This window comes from Pseudophryne corroboree, chromosome 9, assembly GCF_028390025.1.
Source record: "Pseudophryne corroboree isolate aPseCor3 chromosome 9, aPseCor3.hap2, whole genome shotgun sequence".
NCBI lineage: Eukaryota > Metazoa > Chordata > Amphibia > Anura > Myobatrachidae > Pseudophryne > Pseudophryne corroboree.
Window position 1 is genome coordinate 381,456,858 of NC_086452.1, and position 24,616 is coordinate 381,481,473.

Sequence of the window (24,616 nt, forward strand, 5' to 3'; positions counted from 1 at the left end):
GCCAAGCCGTCCCCAAACAAGACATTGCCTTTGAAGGGTAAAGCTTCCATAGCTCTCTTGGAGTCGGCATCCGCATTCCATTGATGGATCCACAACGCCCTCCTTGCTGATATTGACATGGCATTGGCTCTTGATCCCAAGAGACAAACATACTTCGCCGCATCCTTCAGGTAATCTGCAGCGTCCTTGATATAACCAAGAGTCAAAAGAACATTATCTTTATCAAGGGTATCCATATCATTAGCTAAATTCTCAGCCCATTTAGCAATAGTACTAGTCACCCACACCGACGCCACCGCAGGTCTGAGCAATGCACAAGAATTAGCGAAAATGGACTTCAGAGACGTCTCCAGCTTGCGATTCGCCGGATCCTTGAGAGCTTCCGTGTCAGGAGACGGAAGCGCCACTTTCTTGTCAACATTTGGAGACGACTCCCATTTTTCCATGTCATCAGAGGGGAAAGGATACGCCATGTAAATCCTCTTGGGAAAACATTCAGCCTCAGACATGCCGACACGTTTAATCGACACACAAACACACACACAGAATGTCTCAGCTAAGGACAGGCCCACAATGAAGCCCAGATAGAGGACACAGAGGGAGTATGCCAGCTCACACCCCAGCGCCCCAATATCCCTATAAGGGATATATTTGACCAGCACTGCTTTAAACTATAATAACAAATGCACCACAACTGCGCCCCCCCCCCCCTTCGAATAGCTCCCCGTTACTTGCGAGGAGTCATGGAGGTCCCGGGCCAGCGTCTCCTTCAGCCACGTGTGGAGGAGAAAAATGGCACTGTGAGCCACGCGGCTAAGCTCCGCCCCTTCCTGGCTCGCTTCAGCCCGCCAGATTTAAAAAGTCGAAAATGCCGGCAGGGGTCTGAAAAACGGTGCCGAAAAGGCTTCTGCCGGCTCCCGGACCCCAGTAACCTGCTGCCCAGGGCGCCCCCCCAGCGCCCTGCACCCTGTGAGTGCCATCAGTGATAGTGTGTGGGAGCATGGAGCGCAGCGTTACCGCTGCGCTGTACATGGTTACTGAAGTCTTCTGCCGTTCTGAAGTCTTCTGTTCTTCTCATACTCACCCGACTTCTTTCTTCTGGCTCCAGTGAGGGGGTGACGGCGTGGCTCCGGGAACAAGCAGCTAGGCGCACCAAGTGATCGAACCCTCTGGAGCTAATGGTGTCCAGTAGCCGAGAAGCAGAGCCCTTAAAGTAAGAAGAAGTAGGTCTGCTTCTAACCCTTCACTCCCACGCTGCAGGGAGCCTGTAGCCAGCTGGTCTCCCTGAAAATATAAAACCTAACAAAAATATTTTCCAGAGAAACTCAGGAGAGCTCCCCTAGTGAGTGTCCAGTCAGTCCTGGGCACAAAGTATAACTGAGGTCTGGAGGAGGGGCATAGAGGGAGGAGCCAGTTCACACTCAGTTTTAAGTCTTTTCAGTGTGCCCAAGCTCCTGCGGATCCCGTCTATACCCCATGGTCCTTTTGGAGTCCCCAGCATCCTCTAGGACGTAACAGAAATTATTATGATGCATAAAATATTTCATTAGCATCCAGCATTATATACTCCCACTACACTCAGGAGCAGAAACCAACTTTAATGAGCAGCCAGACGTGGCTGACTGAACAACTAGTTTTGGATTGGCAAACAAATTACTTCATGTCTTCTACTACCACAAATTATCCATATTATAGGTAACCAACACATTCCTGGTCGAAAGACCCCCTACCTTCACCTCAACCACATTGGTGGACAGTTGTGCATAAATGCAGGATTGAAATACCCACCCATTGAGAGATTGGTCATGAGATACATACCTGCTAGTTAACAAGTATATATTATTTTATAATACATTTTTTATCTGAGTTACTAAATTGCAATATGCACCTATTATGTGTCCAGTTTTTCTCCACTTAAAGGACCAGTTTGCAACTGGCTGTGTGCCAAGGATCTTGTGGCCTGTGATTTAATTTGGAAAATACTACAAGTAATAATTTCCTTCAACCGCATTTTCCAAAATAGCTGAGCTTCAAAATTACTACTTTAAAAAAAAAAATCCTTGCTTTAAAAATGACATATATTATATGCACATACTGTATCTGAATTTACACTAATCTAAAGCCGTGTGTCTTAACATTGGTCCTCAAAGCCTCCTACAGACCAGGATTTAAGGATATCCATGCCTGAGCATAGATGGTTAAATAGTTAAATAATTCAGCATGGATCGCTACTCAGAGAAATTGCAGTTGTCTGCGAAGTAGAAAGGCGCAGCGCCGCCCCGTCAGGAAGAAAAAACGCCCCGTGCAAAATTGCGAATGCATCATTATCTACTCATAGATGCATATGCAATTACCAGAACATCAAAGAAACACTGCCGCCTGAGCGAATATGAGTAGGTCTGAGGCTTCCACTAATCTGCGACTGAGACGGCCTGGAAGTGGTCTGCGCTGACGTCAGAGACCCTCCCCAAAAATGCCTGGACACGCCTGCATTTTTTTCTGACACACCCAGAAAACGGCGGTTTCCACCCAGAATCGCCGGCTTCCTGTCACTCAAAAAGCGGCTACATTGAGATTACGATCTGTATGCATTTTCTGTTGCTATTACCCCTCGTGCATGCGCAATGCGAATGCTACACATGTGCTGACGTTTGATAATCGCTCGATTTTCAGTTTCTCTGAATAGCGATCCATGCTGAATTAGGCCCTAAGTCACTTGTGCTCAAGCACGGATATTCAAAACTCTTATTGGGCTTTGAGGATTCAGAAGTGCATGCAGTCCTGTGTCTTCTGTAGCAGCAGACATGGGTGCGTATGCAAATGCCATCGGGTGGTGTATGTTTGCAAAAAGTCTGTGAGCATCGGACATCTGAGCAACCCATCTGGTTGCTCAGGGTGACAGCCGCAGCTAAGACGTTTGAAGCATACTTGCCTACTCTCCCACATCCTGCGGGAGGCTCCCGGATCAGGGTATATTACCCCGCTGCCCTGGAAAGCTAATTTAAAACCCCGGATTCCCCTGCCCCGCCGCAGTACTTTCTCACATTACTGCACAGTGGGGGTAATTCCAAGTTGATCGCAGCAGGATTTTTGATAGCAATTGGGCAAAACCATGTGCACTGCAGGGGGGGCAGATATAACATGTGCAGAAAGAGTTAGATTTGGGTGGGTTATTTTGTTTCTGTGCAGGGTAAATACTGGCTGCTTTATTTTTACACTGCAAATTAGATTGCAGATTGAACACACCCCACCCAAATCTAACTCTCTCTGCACATGTTATATCTGCCTCCCCTGCAGTACACATGGGCCCTCATTCCGAGTTGATCGGTCGCAAGGCGATTTTAGCAGAGTTACACACGCTAAGCCGCCGCCTACTGGGAGTGAATCTTAGCTTCTTAAAATTGCGACCGATGTATTCGCAATATTGCGATTACTAACTACTTAGCAGTTTCAGAGTAGCTTCAGACTTACTCTGCCTGTGCGATCAGTTCAGTGCTTGTCGTTCCTGTTTTGACGTCACAAACACACCCAGCGTTCGCCCAGACACTCCCCCGTTTCCCCGGCCACTCCTGCGTTTTTTCCGGAAACGGTAGCGTTTTTTCCCGCACGCCCATAAAACGGCCTGTTTCCGCCCAGTAACACCCATTTCCTGTCAATCACATTACGATCGCCGGAGCGATGAAAAAGCCGTGAGTAAAAATACTATCTCCATTGTAAAATTACTTGGCGCAGTCGCAGTGCGAATATTGCGCATGCGTACTAAGTGGAATTTCACTGCGATGCGATGAAAAATACCGAGCGATCAACTCGGAATGAGGGCCATGGTTTTGCCCAATTGCTAACAAAAATCCTGCTGCGATCAACTTGGAATAACCCCCAGTGCTCAGTTGCCAGGATATTGTTAGAGTCTCTAGATGCAGCTGCTGCCGGCGGCCACCAGGGGGAGAGTAAGTGCCAGAGAGGTGTCTGGTATTATAGAACTCCTGAAATATGGCAGCTACCCCCCCCCCCCCTCCCCGCAGGGTTGATTCTAAATCGGAGTGGGGTAAGGGACCTTTGACGCCACCAGGGGGCGGAGCCACGTCACCAGGGGGAGGAGCCACACCCGAACAGCGTACCCGAAAAGTACGCTTGCCACGCTTCGGGCTTGGTTACTAAAGGTATTAGTTGGTGGGTGGATAGTAGAAGAACTATCCCGTTGGCCTAGCTCCTCCCCCTGGTGATGTGGCTCCTCCCCCTGACGTCATAGGTCCCTTAGGCCACTTGGATCTTGCATCTACCCCCCTTCCCCCCTGCAGTGAGGACTACTATTACCTTCTCCACCTCCATATGTCCCTGATCTCTGTTGCGCCTCAGGGGCTGTGGCAAATGCTGTGAATGTGCAGCAGGTTGAGCTGATTATTTTACTAATCAGTTATGTGTGTATGTCTGGCACTATGGGTATGCTGGGAGGTGTATGCTGGTTTGTGCTGTGTGCGCTAGGAAACTGTGGGTATGGGAGTGGGGTTTGGGGTTATGCTGGGCACTTATGAGTATGAGGGAGTATATGCTGGACACTGTGGGATATGGGGGGGGGTGTAGATACTGTATGTGTGGGGGGTATGCTAGACACTGTGTGGGCATTGGGGCGAATGCTGGGCACTGTGGGTATGGGGTGGTGTATGTTGGGCACTGTGTCGGTATGGAGTAGTATATGCTGGGCACTGTGGTTTTGAGGGGTGCATGCTGGGCACTGTGTGGGTATGGGGGACACTGTGGGTATGGGGAATGCAAACTGGGTACTGTGTGGGTATGAGGGGTGCATTCTGTGCACTGTATGGGTAAGGGGCATATTTCCTTACCCTCCCGCATATTGCGGGAGACTCCCGTTTCAGTGTTAATTAAACCCCCCAGATTCCCCTGCCCTGTTGGGAATCCGAACTGCCCATGCATGAGTTTGGATGCGACAGGTGGCGGGGCCTGGACGAGAGGATGTCATCACGACACATGATATTGTTATACTTAATAATACAGGGTTGTGGGTAGTGTTGGCTGCCTTGCCTAGCAAACTCCGGAGTCTGAGCTTGTGAGTGCCTTTCATCTTACGTCAGATTCAGCAACAGCATCTTTGCCCCCGGGATAAGGTCGTTAGGTCATCACAGCTTAGGTCGACAGTCATTAGGTCGACCACTGAAGGTCGACATGGTCATTAGGTCGACATGGTCATTAGGTCAACATGTACTAGGTCGACAGGTCAAAAGGTCGACATGAGTTTTTCACTTTTGTTTTCATTTTTTGGACTTTTTTATACTTGACGATCCACGTGGACTACAATTGGGAATGGTAACCTTGGGGGTAATTCCAAGTTGATCGCAGCAGGAATTTTTTTAGCAATTGGGCAAAACCATGTGCACTGCAGGGGGGGCAGATATAACATTTGCAGAGAGAGTTAGATTTGGGTGGGTTATTTTGTTTCTGTGCAGGGTAAATACTGGCTGCTTTATTTTTACACTGCAAATTAGATTGCAGATTGAACACACCACACCCAAATCTAACTCTCTCTGCACATGTTAAATCTGCCTCCCCTGCAGTGCACATGGTTTTGCCCAACTGCTAAAAAAATTCCTGCTGCGATCAACTTGGAATTACCCCCCTTGCCCGAAGCGAGTCATGTGAGGGGACATAGTGCACTAATTGGTGTTCCCCGTCACTTTACAAAGAAAACGACATCAAAAAAGTCCAAAAAAACATGTCGACCTTTTGACCTGTCGACCTAGTACATGTCGACCTAATGACCATGCCGACCTATTGCCCCTGTCGACCTAATGCATGTCGACCATCCATGGTCGACCTAATGATTGTCGATCTAACGACCCATACCCTTCTCCCTCAAACACAAGGTGGCCAATACCTTAAAAAATGTTCTGTAAGTACTAGGTTCTGGCACCTATTTCGTATCCCCCTACCACCTTCTGACTCTCAGAGCACTCTCCCTGTGTTATATTCCTCCCTTACTCTCTGCTACATCTGATACCAAATTCCTCAGCTCACTTGACATACCCCAAATCCAGTACAAACCTGGTAAATCTAGGAGGTAGAGTATCCCAACCCTAACCCTCACCAGAGTACCCTAACCTAAACCTCACCCTAAACATTCATCTTAATACCCTCAAAGTCCTAACCCGCAAACCTCTCTCTAACCATAATGCCTACACGTAATATTTAAATCAACCTTAAAATCCTTTCCCTAATATCCTAACCAAATCCCCTAAAGTAATACTCTAGACTCCTAACCCTAATACCCTAATGCTAAAGAGCAAACTAGATGGACCATATGGTTCTTATATTTATGGAATGTATGCATATTTTAATGGAGATATATAGAGGTATGTAAGGCTTCCTGGAGATATAATTGCTCTCTGGGGTCCTATGGAGGCACAGTGTTTCTCTTACGTCCTAGAGGATGTTGGGGTCCATTTAGTACCATGGTGGTATAGATGGGTCCTTTGGAAGCCACTGGCACTTTCAGAGTTTAATAGTGTAGGCTGGCCCCTACCTCTATGCCCCTCCTACCAGACTCAGTTTATAAAATGTGCACGGAGGAGCCGGTCACAGCTAGGGGAGCTTCTAGGAGTTTTCTAGTTTTATCTTTTTCTAAGAGTTGTTAGGTACAGGAAGGCTGCTGGCAACAGCCTCCCTGCTTCGTGGGACTTAAGGGGGGAGTAGGAACCAACTCTTGAAGTTAATGGTTCTCTATCTCCGCTGACAGGACACTGAACTCCTGAGGGTGATGATCGTAAGCCCACGAGGCGACCGCTCACTCCCGCAGCACGGCTGCCACCCCCTATCAGAGCCAGAAGAAAGAAGAGTGGTGAGTACAGCGCTGGCGGCCCGGTTAGCGGGTCGCCGGGCGGGAATGGTGGCACAAGGGTGGGAGCGCTCCATGAAGGCTCAGCAACATGCATATGTAGACGCTGCTGAGGGGCGTCCTGGGCCAGCGCGATAACCCTAAGACTTGTAAATACAGCTAACAGAGGCTAATCCCGCTGTTAGCATCAAAGACCTCAGACCAGTATAATCTAATTGTGCGGGAAGCAGCGTGCCATTACAGGGGGCGGGGCTTCTCCTTAGATCGGATCCAGCACTCACCAGCGCCATTTTCTCCCTGCAGATCACTGAAGCAGGATGCTGACAGTGAGCGCTGACCCCCACATAACTCCAGTTATCCTCTGTGGTACCAGGGTGTTATAGACAGGGGGGGAGAGTGTAGTTAGTACTAATTAACCTATTAAGGTTAGTTAGTCAGTGCCGGGCTTTTATAATAATAACTGCCCATAGGGGTGCTGTGTGGCTGGCTCCTCATACTCTGTGACTCTCTGAAGGTACTCTGAGGGAAACTGTGTCTGACATTTTCCTGTATGTGTGTGTAAGTGTATATATCCACATTACCATGTCTAAGGGCTCTGTGTCATGTGCTGCAGAGTGTGTATCTTCTCCTGAGGAGTCTATTCCATGTACTCAGGACTGCAATGTGCTTTCCCAACCTTCTGAATCCGAACCCCCATGGGTGGATTCTTTAAGGGGAATGATATCACAGATTTCATCAAGGATGTCACATAATGAGAAAGAGATGCAGTTTTTGAGAAAATCTGTAGAGGGTTTGAAGTATTCAGCTCCCACTAATTCCTCAAATACCCCACCTACATACCCGAAAAAACGTACACTTGCCCAGATAATACAAGTTGACGCTGATACCGACTCTGATACAGGGGACGGTGATGGGGATATGCAGGGGGGTGATGCATCCTTCGCTAAAGGGATGCAGCTAATGATTGAAGCCATTAGGGATGTTTTACATATTTCTGAAAAGGTTCCTGAACAAGTAGAGGAATCTTATTTACAGAAAATAGGAAATCCTTACTTACCTTCCCTGCTTCTAAGGAGTTAAACTCTTTATTTGAAAAATCCTGGGAAAACCCAGAGAAAAAATTCCAGATCCCTAAAAGAATTCTTATTGCTTTCCCATTGCCCGAAGAGGATAGAAAGAAGTGGGAAAACCCACCTATAGTAGACGCTTCTGTATCTAGGTTGTCTAAAAAGGTGGGTTTACCTGTCCCTGGTTCAACTGCCTTAAAAGAGCCGGCTGACCGCAAGATTAAGACTATGCTCAAATCACTATACACTGCTACAGGCATGGCTTTAAGGCCCACTATTGCTTGTGCATGGATTTCTAAAGCCATAGTAAAGTGGTCTGGCACATTACTAGAGGACTTAGATATTATGGATAGGTGTGACATAGACTTGTTTTTACGTCACATACAGGATTCTGCAGGCTTGATGGTGGAGGCCATGACGGATCTTGGCATGCTGAATGCAAGGGCTACTTCCATGGCGGTCTCGGCACGCAGAGGACTCTGGCTACGCCAATGGACTGCGGATGCAGAATCCAAGAAAAGTGTGGAGAACCTACCCTTCACAGGTCAGGCTCTGTTTGGGGATGCATTGGATGCATGGATCTCCACGGCAAGTGCGGGTAAGTCAACCTTTCTCGCCTCAGCAGCACCACCGACTAGGAAATCTTATCCTACGTCTACACTGCAGTCCTTTCTGACCACAACATTTTAAAAATCCAAATCTCCTTCCACCTTCTTTAGGGGTGGTCAGGGAAAATCCAGAAAACCTGCACCAACAGGTTCTCAGGAACTGAAACCAGTTTCTGCTTCCTCAAAATCTTCAGCATGACGGTGGACCTCCCAGCCTGGAGATCGGGCAGGTGGAAGCGAGACTAAAAGATTTCAGTCACATCTGGGCGTCATCAGGCCTGGACCCCTGGGTGACAGACATTGTTACCCAGGGCTACAGACTGGAGTTTCAGGAACTCCCACCTCACAGATTCTTCAAATCAGGCTTACAAGTTTCGCTGACAGAAAATGATGTCCTGCAGGAAGCCATTTGAAAATTGGTCCAAACAAATGTTTTTGTTCCAGTTCCACCTCACCTAAAACACAAGGGTTATTACTCAAACCTGTTTGTGGTACCAAAACCGGACGGTTCGGTAAGGCCGATATTAAACCTAAAGTCATTGAATCCCTACTTGAGGGAATTCAAATTCAAGATGGAGTCACTGAGAGCGGTGATCTCAGGTCTGGAGGAGGGGGCATTCCTGGTATCCCTGGATATCAAGTATGCATACCTTCACATTCCGATCTGGCCGCCTCACCAGGCTTATCTCAGATTTGCGCTGCTGGATTGTCACTTTCAGTTCCAGGCACTGCCTTTTGGCCTCTCCACAGCACCGAGAGTGTTCACCAAGGTGATGGCAGAGATGATGCTACTCCTCCACAGGCAAGGAGTGAACATAATTCCATATCTGGACGATCTGCTGATAAAAGCATCTTCCAGGGAGAGGTTGTTGCAGAGTATTGCTCTCTCAACTCGACTACTCCAGGATCATGGGTGGATCCTGAACCTTCCAAAGTCACATTTGGAGCCAACAAGGAGACTGCCCTTCCTGGGGATGATACTCGACACGTAAGTGCAGAGGGTGTTTCTACCGGTAGAGAAAGCGTTGGTGATCGGTGATCCAATCAATGGTACGGGATGCCCTGAAGCCAGCATGTGTATCGGTTCATCAGTGCATTCGCCTTCTGGGGAAGATGGTAGCCTCCTATGAGGCTCTTCCGTATGTAAGATTCCATGCGAGGTCCTTTCAACTGGATCTCCTAGACAAATGGTCGGGATCACATCTTCACATGCACCAGCGGATACGCCTGTCACCGAAAGCCAGAATTTCACTCCTCTGGTGGCTGCAAACTTCTCACCTACTCGAGGGCCACAGGTTTGGGATTCAGAATTGGATCCTTATAACCACGATGCAAGTCTCAGAGGTTGGGGAGCGGTCACCCAAGGGGAAAACTTCCAAGGAAAGTGGTCAAGTCTGGCAGCCATCCTTCCGATAAATATTCTGGAACTAAGGGCCATATACAATGGCCTTCTACAAACGGCACATCTTCTGCAAGATCAGGTCATTTAGGTTCAGTTGGACAATGTAACAGCAGTGTCCTACATAAACCGACAGGGTGGAACAAAGAGCAGAGCGGCAATGTCAGTGGTAACAAGAATCCTCCTCTGGGCAGAAAAGCATGCGGTGGCACTATCAGCAATCTCCATTCCGGGAGTGGACAACTGGGAAGCGGACTTTCTCAGCAGACACGATCTCCATCCAGGAGAATGGGGCATCCACCCGGAGGTGTTCACAGAGGTGACAAGCCGATGGGGCGTACCTCAGGTAGACATGATGGCCTCTCGCCACAACAAGAAGCTTCAGAGGTACTGTTCCAGGTCAAAAGAAACACAGGCAGTGGCGGTGGACGCACTGGTAACTACGTGGGCGTTCCAGTCAGTGTATGTGTTCCCTCCACTTCCACTCATCCCAAGGATTATCAAACTAATAAAAAGAACAAGAGTTCAGGCGATCCTCATTGCTGCGGACTGGCCAAGGAGGGCTTGGTACGCGGATCTTATGGAATTATTGCTGGAGGATACGAGGCCTCTTCCTCTTCGCGAGGACATTCTGCAACAGGGGCCGTTCGCCTATCAAGACTTACCGCGGCTACATTTGACGGCACGGAGGTTAAGCGCCAGATCTTAGCTCGGAAGGGTATTCCGAAAAAGGTAGTTCCTACGCTGATACAAGCTAGAAAGGGGGTTATGTCTAAACATTACCATCGCATTTAGAAAAAGTATGTGTCTTGGTGTGAATCCAAGAAGTTTCCAATGGTGGAGTTTCAACTGGGATGGTTTCTCCTCTTTCTGCAAGCAGGTGTGGATGTGGGCCTACGCTTGGGCTCCATAAAGGTCAAGATTTCGGCCTTGTCCATTTTCTTCCAGAAACAATTGGCTGCCCTCCCTGAGGTTCAGACATTCTTGAAAGGGGTTCTGCACATCCAACTACCCTTTGTGCCTTCTTCTGCACCACGGGATCTTAATGTGGTGCTGCAGTTCCTGCAATCATATTGGTTTGAACCTTTGCAGGAGGTGGACGTCAAGTTTCTTACTTGGAAGGAAGGCGTTCACACTGTTGGCATTGGCATCTGCTAGACGTGTGTCAGAATTGGGGGCATTGTCATGCAAGAGCACCTACTTGATTTTCCATGAAGATAGAGCTGAGCTTAGAACGCGTCAGCAATTTCTTCCAAAGGTTGTGTTGGCTTTTCACATTAACCAACCTATTGTGGTGCCAGTGGCTATTAAGTCCTCAATTACCTCAAAGTCCTTGGATGTTGTGAGGGCTTTGAAAATTTATGTGAAGAGAAATTCTCGTCACAGGAAGTCGGACACTTTATTTGTCCTTTATGATCCCAACAAGGTTGGGTGTTCTGCTTCTAAACAGACGATTTCTCGCTGGATCAGGTTTACTATCCAGCATGCTTATTCGACGGCAGGTTTGCCGTGTCCAAAATCTGTTAAGGCCTACTCTACTTGTAAAGTGGGTTCTTCCTGGGCGGCTGCCCAGGGTGTCTCGGCTTTACAGCTTTGCTGAGCAGCTGCTTGGTCGGGGTCGAACATGTTTGCTAAGTTCTACAAGTTCGATACTTTGGCCTCTGAGGACCTAAAGTTTGGTCAATCTGTTCTGCAGGAACCTCAGCACTCTCCCTCCTGTACTGGGAGCTTTGGTACATCCCCATGGTACTAAATGGACCCCAGCATCCTCTAGGACGTAAGAGAAAATAGGATTTTAATTACCAACCGATAAATCCTTTTCTCGTAGTCCATAGAGGATGCTGGACGCCCGCCCAGTGCTTCGTATTCCTGCATTGTTACTTGGTTCAGTATTGTTGTTTCAGCCGTTGCTGAATTGTTCCAAGTTCCAAGAGTCTGGTAGGAGGGGCATAGAGGGAGGGGCCAGCCCACACTATTAAACTCTTAAAGTGTCAGTGGCTCCCAATGGACCCATATATACCCCATGGTACTAAATGGACCCCAGCATCCTCTACGGACTACGAGAAAAGGATTTACCGGTAGATATTTAAAATCCTATTTTCTTTTCCCTTAAGGTGGGTACACACTAGGCGATGTGCTCAGTGAGCAACATCACCTAGTGTTTCCCCTCCCGGGCCGGGCCACCCAACGGCCGGCATACACACTGTGCGATATCACTAATGACATCGCACTTCGCACAGTGACATCATGCCACAGCCGGCCGGAGCATATAGCTTTGGACGATGAGTCCAAATTGAGATGCATGCACGGATCGCTCATCGTCGGCTGCATACACACTGGGCGATAAAGTAAACTATATTGTTCAGGAGGGGGAAAATTATAGATATTGGGGGTCATTACGACCCGATTGTTTGCTGCAGTTTATCGGGTTGGAACTGCGCATACGCCGGTGCATGCCGGATGGCCAGGAGGCCGTCGTTTTCTAGCGATCGCCTCTGCCTGATTGACAGTCAGAGGCGGTCGCTGGGCGGGAGGGGGCAGCACAGTTTGTCTGCCGTTTTGGGGGCGCGGTCCGGCCACCGCAGGCATGGCCGGACAGCACAGGGGGGCGGGCCACAGCGGCAGCGTGACATCACACGCAGCCGCTGCGACCAGGGGCAGCGACGAGTAACTTTGGCCAGTCGCAGGAGCTGCGCTGGCCGGGAGTTACTCAGCAAGTACAAAAGCATTGCCGCTGTGCGATGCTTTTGTACTTGTGCGGGGGCGGGGGGGGGGGGAAGCGGACATGATCGTAGCTATGCTAAATTTAGCACAGCTACGGTCAACTCGGAATGACCCCCATAATTTAAAAGTGTGTAATCACCTTTGCTGTGCACATTAAATATTTACTTATTTGCTAATATTAAATGTAAAAAATTATTGTGTGTAACTAAAGCACACATGCTAAAGGTTTATGGTGGTCATTCCGAGTTGATCGCTAGCTGCATTTGTTGGCAGTGCAGTGATTAGACTAAAAAATGGCAGCTCTGCGCATGCATATACGGCGCAATGCGCACGCGCAATGCGCACGCGTAATGTATGGGCACAACGAACGATGCAGTTTTGCACAGGGTCTAGCGATGCATTTCAGTCGCACTAGTGGCCGCAGAGTGATTGACATAAAATGGGCATTTCTGGGTGGCAACTGACCATTTTCAGGGAGTGTGCGGAAAAACGCAGGCATGGCTGGGCAAACGCTGGGCGAGTTTGTGATGTCAAATCCGGAAACTGAACAGTCTGAAATGATCGCAAGCGCTGAGTAGGTTTTGAGCTACTCTGAAACTACACAACAAAATTTTGTTGCTGCCATGCGATCCAATCGTTCGCACTTCTGCTAAGCTAAAATACACTCCAAGTGGGCGGCGGCATAGCGTTTGCACGGCTGCTAAAAACTGCTAGCGAGCGATCAACTCGGAATGACCCCCTATATACAGCAAAAATATAAAAATAATCTTAACCTACATGTTGGACATCTACACTAATGAGTAATTTATTCTGTCATGGCATACTAACTAAATGAACAATGTCATTACGAAATTATAAAAGCCACATATTAATATATCCGATCCAATTTGTCTCTATGATTATGCGGTTGCTAAGGAATGTCATTTATTGCCAATAGATCTATCAAGTGGCAGCAGCCATGTCTTCATCTTAGTGTTCGCAAATACTCGCTATAGCACGTTTTTTATAAGCATTAAGTGACTCTGCTTTGATAAATAGGCGGGTTCCACAGGACGCGCTGTGATGACTGCTGTGTGTCATAACCAGGCCCGGCACTGCCCGCTCAGCAAAGGGATGCAGTGCAGGTAGGCGCCAGTGTGTAAAGGCACTGTACCTGCTCTGCAACCCTGTGCTGAGTTCCCCTGCTGCTGCTGCCGGCTGCCGCTGCTCTTGTCACACTACTACAGATACAGGCAGCGGCGACGGCAGCCTAAAGAGTCTGTCCCCCCTCTCCCTGTCAAAGTACTAGCAGCAGAGCAGTGACAGTGTTTTTTTTGTGGGTGACAAAAGGGGTGGGGCTAATACGGATGGAGGGGGTGGAGTTACACAGGTTAGAGGGGCGGAGCTACACGGACCAGGCTGCTGTGTTGAAGAGGGAGAGGATGCTGCTCCGGATCCGGCCAGCCAGATTTAGGTAAGTGGAGGGAAAGAGAGAGTGAGTGAGAGAAAGTGTGTGTGTGTGTGTGTGTGTGTATTATGTGTATAGGTGTCACTACTATTGGGGGGATTATGCATAAGTATTACTAGGGGCACTATACTGTATGTCTAAGTGGAGCTACTTCTGGGGGTACTGTATATAACTGCTGGGGTCACTACGCTGTCTGCCGTAATGTGTAAACAGGGGACACTGTCTGCCGTAATGTGTAAAAAAGGGGACGTTGTCTGCCGTAATGTGTAAAAAGGGGACGTTGTCTGCCGTAATGTGTCAAAAAGTGGACGCTGTCTGCCGTAATGTGTAAAAAGGGGGACGCTGTCAGCCGTAATGTGTAAAAAGGGGGACACTCTGCCGTAATGTGTAAAAAGGGGACGCTGTCTGCCGTAATGTGTAAAAAAGGGGACGCTGTCTGCCGTAATGTGTAAAAAAGGGGACGCTTTCTGCCGTAATGTGTAAAAAGTAGAGATGAGCGGGTTCGGTTTCTCTGAAACCGAACCCGCACGAACTTCATGTTTTTTTTACGGGTCCGAGCAGACTCGGATCCTCCCGCCTTGCTCGGTTAACCCGAGCGCGCCCGAACGTCATCATGACGCTGTCGGATTCTCGCGAGACTCGGATTCTATATAAGGAGCCGCGCGTCGCCGCCATTTTCACACGTGCATTGAGATTGATAGGGAGAGGACGTGGCTGGCGTCCTCTCCATTAGAAATTAGATTAGAAGAGAGAGAGAGATTGTGCAGAGTCAGACAGAGTTTACCACAGTGACCAGTGCAGTTGTTGTTAGTTAACTTTTATTTATTTTAATATAATATATCCGTTCTCTGCTATATCCGTTCTCTGCCTGAAAAAAAACGATACACAGCAGCAGCCAGTCACACAGTGTGACTCAGTCTGTGTGCACTCAGCTCAGCCCAGTGTGCTGCACATCAATGTATAAAAGGCAAAGCTTATAATAATTGTGGGGGAGACTGGGGAGCACTGCAGGTTGTTATAGCAGGAGCCCCCAGGAGTACATAATATTATATTAATTTAAAATTAAACAGTGCACACTTTTGCTGCAGGAGTGCCACTGCCAGTGTGACTAGTGGTGACCAGTGCCTGACCACCAGTATAGTAGTATATTGTTGTATGTATTGTATACTATCTCTTTATCAACCAGTCTATATTAGCAGCAGACACAGTACAGTGCGGTAGTTCACGGCTGTGGCTACCTCTGTGTCGGCAGTCGGAACTCGGCAGGCAGTCCGTCCATCCATAATTGTATTACAATATATACCACCTAACCGTGGTATTTTTTTTTCTTTCTTTATACCGTCGTCATAGTGTCATACTAGTTGTTACGAGTATACTACTATCTCTTTATCAACCAGTGTACAGTGCGGTAGTTCACGGCTGTGGCTACCTCTGTGTCGGCAGTCGGCAGGCAGTCCGTCCATCCATAATTGTATTATTATTATAATATATACCACCTAACCGTGGTTTTTTTTTCATTCTTTATACCGTCATAGTGTCATACTAGTTGTTACGAGTATACTACTATCTCTTTATCAACCAGTGTACAGTGCGGTAGTTCACGGCTGTGGCTACCTCTGTGTCGGCAGTCGGCAGGCAGTCCGTCCATCCATAATTGTATTATTATTATAATATATACCACCTAACCGTGGTTTTTTTTTCATTCTTTATACCGTCGTCATAGTGTCATACTAGTTGTTACGAGTATACTACTATCTCTTTATCAACCAGTGTACAGTGCGGTAGTTCACGGCTGTGGCTACCTCTGTGTCGGCAGTCGGCAGGCAGTCCGTCCATCCATAATTGTATTATTATTATAATATATACCACCTAACTGTGGTATTTTTTTTTCTTTCTTTATACCGTCGTCATAGTGTCATACTAGTTGTTACGAGTATACTACTATCTCTTTATCAACCAGTGTACAGTGCGGTAGTTCACGGCTGTGGCTACCTCTGTGTCGGCAGTCGGCAGGCAGTCCGTCCATCCATAATTGTATTATTATTATAATATATACCACCTAACCGTGGTTTTTTTTTTCATTCTTTATACCGTCGTCATAGTGTCATACTAGTTGTTACGAGTATACTACTATCTCTTTATCAACCAGTGTACAGTGCGGTAGTTCACGGCTGTGGCTACCTCTGTGTCGGCAGTCGGCAGGCAGTCCGTCCATCCATAATTGTATTATTATTATAATATATACCACCTAACTGTGGTATTTTTTTTTCTTTCTTTATACCGTCGTCATAGTGTCATACTAGTTGTTACGAGTATACTACTATCTCTTTATCAACCAGTGTACAGTGCGGTAGTTCACGGCTGTGGCTACCTCTGTGTCGGCAGTCGGCAGGCAGTCCGTCCATCCATAATTGTATTATTATTATAATATATACCACCTAACCGTGGTTTTTTTATACCACCTAACCGTGGCAGTCCGTCCATAATTGTATACTAGTATCCAATCCATCCATCTCCATTGTTTACCTGAGGTGCCTTTTAGTTCTGCCTATAAAATATGGAGAACAAAAAAGTTGAGGTTCCAAAATTAGGGAAAGATCAAGATCCACTTCCACCTCGTGCTGAAGCTGCTGCCACTAGTCATGGCCGAGACGATGAAATGCCAGCAACGTCGTCTGCCAAGGCCGATGCCCAATGTCATAGTACAGAGCATGTCAAATCCAAAACACCAAATATCAGAAAAAAAAGGACTCCAAAACCTAAAATAAAATTGTCGGAGGAGAAGCGTAAACTTGCCAATATGCCATTTACCACACGGAGTGGCAAGGAACGGCTGAGGCCCTGGCCTATGTTCATGGCTAGTGGTTCAGCTTCACATGAGGATGGAAGCACTCAGCCTCTCGCTAGAAAACTGAAAAGACTCAAGCTGGCAAAAGCACCGCAAAGAACTGTGCGTTCTTTGAAATCCCAAATCCACAAGGAGAGTCCAATTGTGTCGTTTGCGATGCCTGACCTTCCCAACACTGGACGTGAAGAGCATGCGCCTTCCACTATTTGCATGCCCCCTGCAAGTGCTGGAAGGAGCACCCGCAGTCCAGTTCCTGATAGTCAGATTGAAGATGTCAGTGTTGAAGTACACCAGGATGAGGAGGATATGGGTGTTGCTGGCGCTGGGGAGGAAATTGACCAGGAGGATTCTGATGGTGAGGTGGTTTGTTTAAGTCAGGCACCCGGGGAGACACCTGTTGTCCGTGGGAGGAATATGGCCGTTGACATGCCAGGTGAAAATACCAAAAAAATCAGCTCTTCGGTGTGGAGGTATTTCACCAGAAATGCGGACAACAGGTGTCAAGCCGTGTGTTCCCTTTGTCAAGCTGTAATAAGTAGGGGTAAGGACGTTAACCACCTCGGAACATCCTCCCTTATACGTCACCTGCAGCGCATTCATAATAAGTCAGTGACAAGTTCAAAAACTTTGGGTGACAGCGGAAGCAGTCCACTGACCAGTAAATCCCTTCCTCTTGTAACCAAGCTCACGCAAACCACCCCACCAACTCCCTCAGTGTCAATTTCCTCCTTCCCCAGGAATGCCAATAGTCCTGCAGGCCATGTCACTGGCAAGTCTGACGAGTCCTCTCCTGCCTGGGATTCCTCCGATGCATCCTTGCGTGTAACGCCTACTGCTGCTGGCGCTGCTGTTGTTGCCGCTGGGAGTCGATGGTCATCCCAGAGGGGAAGTCGTAAGCCCACTTGTACTACTTCCAGTAAGCAATTGACTGTTCAACAGTCCTTTGCGAGGAAGATGAAATATCACAGCAGTCATCCTACTGCAAAGCGGATAACTGAGTCCTTGACAACTATGTTGGTGTTAGACGTGCGTCCGGTATCCGCCGTTAGTTCACAGGGAACTAGACAATTTATTGAGGCAGTGTGCCCCCGTTACCAAATACCATCTAGGTTCCACTTCTCTAGGCAGGCGATACCGAGAATGTACACGGACGTCAGAAAAAGACTCACCAGTGTCCTAAAAAATGCAGTTGTACCCAATGTCCACTTAACCACGGACATGTGGACAAGTGGAGCAGGGCAGGGTCAGGACTATATGACTGTGACAGCCCACTGGGTAGATGTATGGACTCCCGCCGCAAGAACAGCAGCGGCGGCACCAGTAGCAGCATCTCGCAAACGCCAACTCTTTCCTAGGCAGGCTACGCTTTGTATCACCGCTTTCCAGAATACGCACACAGCTGAAAACCTCTTACGGCAACTGAGGAAGATCATCGCGGAATGGCTTACCCCAATTGGACTCTCCTGTGGATTTGTGGCATCGGACAACGCCAGCAATATTGTGTGTGCATTAAATATGGCCAAATTCCAGCACGTCCCATGTTTTGCACATACCTTGAATTTGGTGGTGCAGAATTTTTTAAAAAACGACAGGGGCGTGCAAGAGATGCTGTCGGTGGCCAGAAGAATTGCGGGACACTTTCGGCGTACAGGCACCACGTACAGAAGACTGGAGCACCACCAAAAACTACTGAACCTGCCCTGCCATCATCTGAAGCAAGAAGTGGTAACGAGGTGGAATTCAACCCTCTATATGCTTCAGAGGTTGGAGGAGCAGCAAAAGGCCATTCAAGCCTATACAATTGAGCACGATATAGGAGATGGAATGCACCTGTCTCAAGTGCAGTGGAGAATGATTTCAACGTTGTGCAAGGTTCTGATGCCCTTTGAACTTGCCACACGTGAAGTCAGTTCAGACACTGCCAGCCTGAGTCAGGTCATTCCCCTCATCAGGCTTTTGCAGAAGAAGCTGGAGGCATTGAAGAAGGAGCTAACACGGAGCGATTCCGCTAGGCATGTGGGACTTGTGGATGCAGCCCTTAATTCGCTTAACAAGGATTCACGGGTGGTCAATCTGTTGAAATCAGAGCACTACATTTTGGCCACCGTGCTCGATCCTAGATTTAAAGCCTACCTTGGATCTCTCTTTCCGGCAGACACAGGTCTGCTGGGGTTGAAAGACCTGCTGGTGACAAAATTGTCAAGTCAAGCGGAACGCGACCTGTCAACATCTCCTCCTTCACATTCTCCCGCAACTGGGGGTGCGAGGAAAAGGCTCAGAATTCCGAGCCCACCCGCTGGCGGTGATGCAGGGCAGTCTGGAGCGACTGCTGATGCTGACATCTGGTCCGGACTGAAGGACCTGACAACGATTACGGACATGTCGTCTACTGTCACTGCATATGATTCTCTCAACATTGATAGAATGGTGGAGGATTATATGAGTGACCGCATCCAAGTAGGCACGTCACACAGTCCGTACTTATACTGGCAGGAAAAAGAGGCAATTTGGAGGCCCTTGCACAAACTGGCTTTATTCTACCTAAGTTGCCCTCCCACAAGTGTGTACTCCGAAAGAGTGTTTAGTGCCGCCGCTCACCTTGTCAGCAATCGGCGTACGAGGTTACATCCAGAAAATGTGGAGAAGATGATGTTCATTAAAATGAATTATAATCAATTCCTCCGCGGAGACATTGACCAGCAGCAATTGCCTCCACAAAGTACACAGGGAGCTGAGATGGTGGATTCCAGTGGGGACGAATTGATAATCTGTGAGGAGGGGGATGTACACGGTGATATATCGGAGGGTGAAGATGAGGTGGACATCTTGCCTCTGTAGAGCCAGTTTGTGCAAGGAGAGATTAATTGCTTCTTTTTTGGGGGGGGTCCAAACCAACCCGTCATATCAGTCACAGTCGTGTGGCAGACCCTGTCACTGAAATGATGGGTTGGTTAAAGTGTGCATGTCCTGTTTTGTTTATACAACATAAGGGTGGGTGGGAGGGCCCAAGGATAATTCCATCTTGCACCTCTTTTTTCTTTTCTTTTTCTTTGCATCATGTGCTGATTGGGGAGGGTTTTTTGGAAGGGACATCCTGCGTGACACTGCAGTGCCACTCCTAGATGGGCCCGGTGTTTGTGTCGGCCACTAGGGTCGCTTATCTTTCTCACACAGTCAGCTACCTCATTGCGCCTCTTTTTTTCTTTGCATCATGTGCTGTTTGGGGAGGGTTTTTTGGAAGGGACATCCTGCGTGACACTGCAGTGCCACTCCTAGATGTGCCCGGTGTTTGTGTCGGCCACTAGGGTCGCTAATCTTACTCACACAGTCAGCTACCTCATTGCGCCTCTTTTTTTCTTTGCGTCATGTGCTGTTTGGGGAGGGTTTTTTGGAAGGGCCATCCTGCGTGACACTGCAGTGCCACTCCTAGATGGGCCCGGTGTTTGTGTCGGCCACTAGGGTCGCTAATCTTACTCACACAGCTACCTCATTGCGCCTCTTTTTTTCTTTGCGTCATGTGCTGTTTGGGGAGGGTTTTTTGGAAGGGACATCCTGCGTGACACTGCAGTGCCACTCCTAGATGGGCCCGGTGTTTGTGTCGGCCACTAGGGTCGCTTATCTTACTCACACAGCGACCTCGGTGCAAATTTTAGGACTAAAAATAATATTGTGAGGTGTGATGTGTTCAGAATAGGCTGAAAATGAGTGTAAATTATGTTTTTTGAGGTTAATAATACTTTGGGATCAAAATTACCCCCAAATTCTATGATTTAAGCTGTTTTTTAGGGTTTTTTGAAAAAAACACCCGAATCCAAAACACACCCGAATCCGACAAAAAAAATTCGGTGAGGTTTTGCCAAAACGCGTTCGAACCCAAAACACGGCCGCGGAACCGAACCCAAAACCAAAACACAAAACCCGAAAAATTTCAGGCGCTCATCTCTAGTAAAAAGGGGACGCTGTCTGCCGTAATGTGGAAAAGGTGGACGCTGTCTGCCGTAATGTGTAAAAAAGTGGATGCTGTCTGCCGTAATGTGTAAAAAGGGGAATCTGTCCGCCGTAAGGTGTAAAAGCGGTTCTACCTGGTCTACTGTGCGGCGTAATTTGAATAACGGAGACTACTGTGCACCGTTACATGAATTGGTATTATTTTGTGGCCACACCCCTTCCCCATGAAGCCATGTCCCTATATTTTTTGCACACGCCCACTGCGCGCACTGCCCCTGTTTTATATTGAGGGGGGGGGGGCTCCGATGCCGCTTCTATCACACAGCGCTAAGATGTCTAATTACAGCACTGTTGCTAGGTATCCATTTCCCTGGCCCTGAGCAGGTCTCCCTCACCAGCTCCTCTCCAGGGTTGAGGGGGTGGACGTGGACGGGATGAGGGGGGTCCAAAGCATTTTGATGCACCTGGGCCCACCGCTCACTAGTTCCGCCACTGGCACAACTACTGGGGGCACTGTGTATAAGCAGCACAACTACTGGGGGCACTGTGTATAAGCAGCGTTACTACTGGGGGCACTATGCGTGTCAGTGGCACTCCTACTGGGGCACTATGCATATAAGCAGTGCTACTCCTCTGGGCACTATGCGTGTTATCTGCGCTATTACTGGGGGCACTATGCGTGTCAGTTGCGCTAATACTGGGGGCATTATGCATATAAGCGGCACTACTGCATGCGGTGTAATGTGAATAAGATTATGCTACTGTGTGGAATAATTTGAAATGGGGATACTATTGTGTGGCCACGCCACATCCTTGTGAGACCACACACCCTTCTTCTTTGTGTGCCGTCCCTCTGTAAAGTATGGGAGGGCACAAATGTAGTGTTTGCAGGGGGTCGCCGAACACCCTAGCACCCGCCCTGGCCACAACTAATGGCAATCCTGCTGTCTCACCTTCCAATTGCTGTGGCGCACTGGCGATGCCATGTCCATGTGAGACCAGCAGCCCACCCAATCACTGTCATTCAGTCTGGACATACCATAGACAGGGAGGGTGGAGCCTAGCACGGCTGGTGCCGCCTTCCCTACATGCAGCCGCAGCCAACACAGCAGAGCGAGGAGCTGCCCCGGCATAACACATCAGGAAGTGAACTGGAAGTGAATGGCCGCGTGACAGGCACAACCGCTTGGAGCTCAGGGCAGCAGCGGGGGAGACTCGGAGCAGAGAGAGCTCTGTGCCGGCTATTGCCTTAACCCGCTGCTATTCCAGAGGTTGTAAAAAGCCTGAACACGAAGAACCCCCATTTGGGCATGGGTCCCCTGTCATTCCCAGCACCCTCAAGCCAGGTAACATTGGAGAGAGACCACCCAGGGATGGGCAGCATGTGGTGTGTGTGTGTGTGTGTGTGTGTGTGTGTGTGTGTGTGTGTGTGTGTGGCTGTACATACAGTATGTGTGTCTATATTTGAGTACATATGTGTGTTTATGTTTGTGTCTGTATGTATATGTACATGTATCTGTATCTATATGTCTCATTGAACAGTTTATGCTGCCAGGCTTGTAGTAGGATTATTTGTGTTTTAAAATGACAATCATGTCCTCTTTTTTTATATGCTAAGGAAAAAATTTCCACTGCACACTTTCCATTCTTGTCCTGATGCAATGTGTATAATGTGCGCTACCTGGTGCAATGTTTAAAACGTGCTCTGCCTGGTGCAAAGTGTATAACGTGCGCTACCTGGCACAATGTGTATAACATGCTCTACCTTGCGCAATGTGTATAACATGCTCTACCTTGCGCAATGTGTATAACGTGCTCTGCCTGGCGCAAAGTGTATAACAGGCTCTACCTGGTGCAATGTGTATAATGTGCTCTGCTTGGTGCAATGTGTATAATGTGCTCTGCTTGGTGCAATGTGTATAATGTGCTCTTCCTGGTGCAATGTGTATAATGTGCTCTTCCTGGTGCAATGTGTATAATGTGCTCTACCTGGTGCAATGTGTATAACGTGCTCTACCTGGCGCAAAGTGTAGAACGTGCTCTATCTGGCACAATATGTATAACGTGCTCTACCTGGCATAGTGTGTGTATAGGAGGTTCTACCTGGTGCAATCTGTATAAGTGGCACTACTGTGTGTTGTAATGTGAATTGGCACGATTATGTGGCCACGGCCCTAAATTTTTGCTGCGTGTCTTTGGTTCGCACTGTCCATGCTTTAGAGTAAAGGAGGAGGAGCACCAATTCCCTTTCTGCCGAAGGGCGCAAAATGTCTAGTTATAGCTCTGGTGCAGAGTGTCCTGTATGCTACACAGCCCAGCAGCATTGTCACCCCTCCCCCTTGCAACACTTTTGTAGTGTCCAAATCATTAATAAGATTAATAAAAACCTTCATTCCAATTGGACCCAGAAAAGGATAGGTAGGACCCCAATTTTTAAAAGTGAGGGGTCCCTGGAACCCACTTTTTTTTGGGCTGAGCGCGATCACTGTTAGTACTATAGTTTTCATCTGCCACTGCAGTACAACCTCGAGTGGCAATAGATACGCCCTTGGGTGGAGTTAGATTCATCCCTTTGGGCAGAGCATGACACCCCCCCCCCCACCCGCCTTCCTCAAAGGAGCGCCGCGCAACTCTTCTAACTTCCTATATTCTCCATGAAACTAGTTTTCAAAAGTAGGCAAGTATGATTTGAAGACGTAGACACTAGCTTCGGAATACCCCCAAAAACTGAGGCAAAACGCCTCAATTTTTGAGCAATGGCACCTTTTCCAGCAAAAGCCTGCCACTGTGAAGGCTGCAGTCTAAGGCTGGGTACACATCATATGATATGTTGTCCGATCTGGTGGATCAGAGCGACATATCGTATACACCATCTGATGTGTACCCGTGATTGCGCACACCCACCGACATTGAGGTCATCACATGTGATGTTCTGCACATCAGATGTGACAACCCCATGGTTGACAGCATGCATTATAAATGTGACCATGAATTGGAGATGAGCGGGTTCGGTTCCTCAGGATCCGGACCCCCACCTATTTTACATGGTTCAGAGGCAGCCTCAGATCCTCCCGCCTTGCTCGGTTAGCGCCCGAACGTCATCATCCCGCTGTCAGATTCTCGCGAGATTCGTATTCTATATAAGGAGCCGCGTGTCGCCGCCATTTTCACTCGTGCTTTTGAGATTGAACGGAGTGGTCGTGGCAGCGTTCTCTCCCTGAAAAGCTCCATAATCTGTGCTCAGTGTGCTGAAAATATCTGTGCTCAGTGTGCTGCAAATAATCTGTGCTCAGTGTGCTGAAAATATCTACGTTCTCTGCCTGAAAACGCTCCATGTGCTCAGTGTGCTGCAAATATCTGATCAGTGTGCTGCATTGTGGGGACTGGGGACCACCAGTATATAATAATATATACTTTTCTATAGCTTCTATACTGCTTGTCAGTACACATGGTCACAGTTACACCGCTCTGTACTGATATATACAATAATATATATACTTTTCTATAGCTTCTATTAGTGATGAGTGGGTTCGGTTCCTCGGAATCCGAACCCCCCCGAACTTAGTGATGTGCAACGGAAATTTTTCGGGTTTTGTGTTTTGGTTTTGGGTTCGGTTCCGCGGCCGTGTTTTGGGTTCAAACGCGTTTTGGCAAAACCTCACCGAATTTTTTTTGTCGGATTCGGTTGTGTTTTGGATTCGGGTGTTGTTTTCAAAAAACCCTAAAAA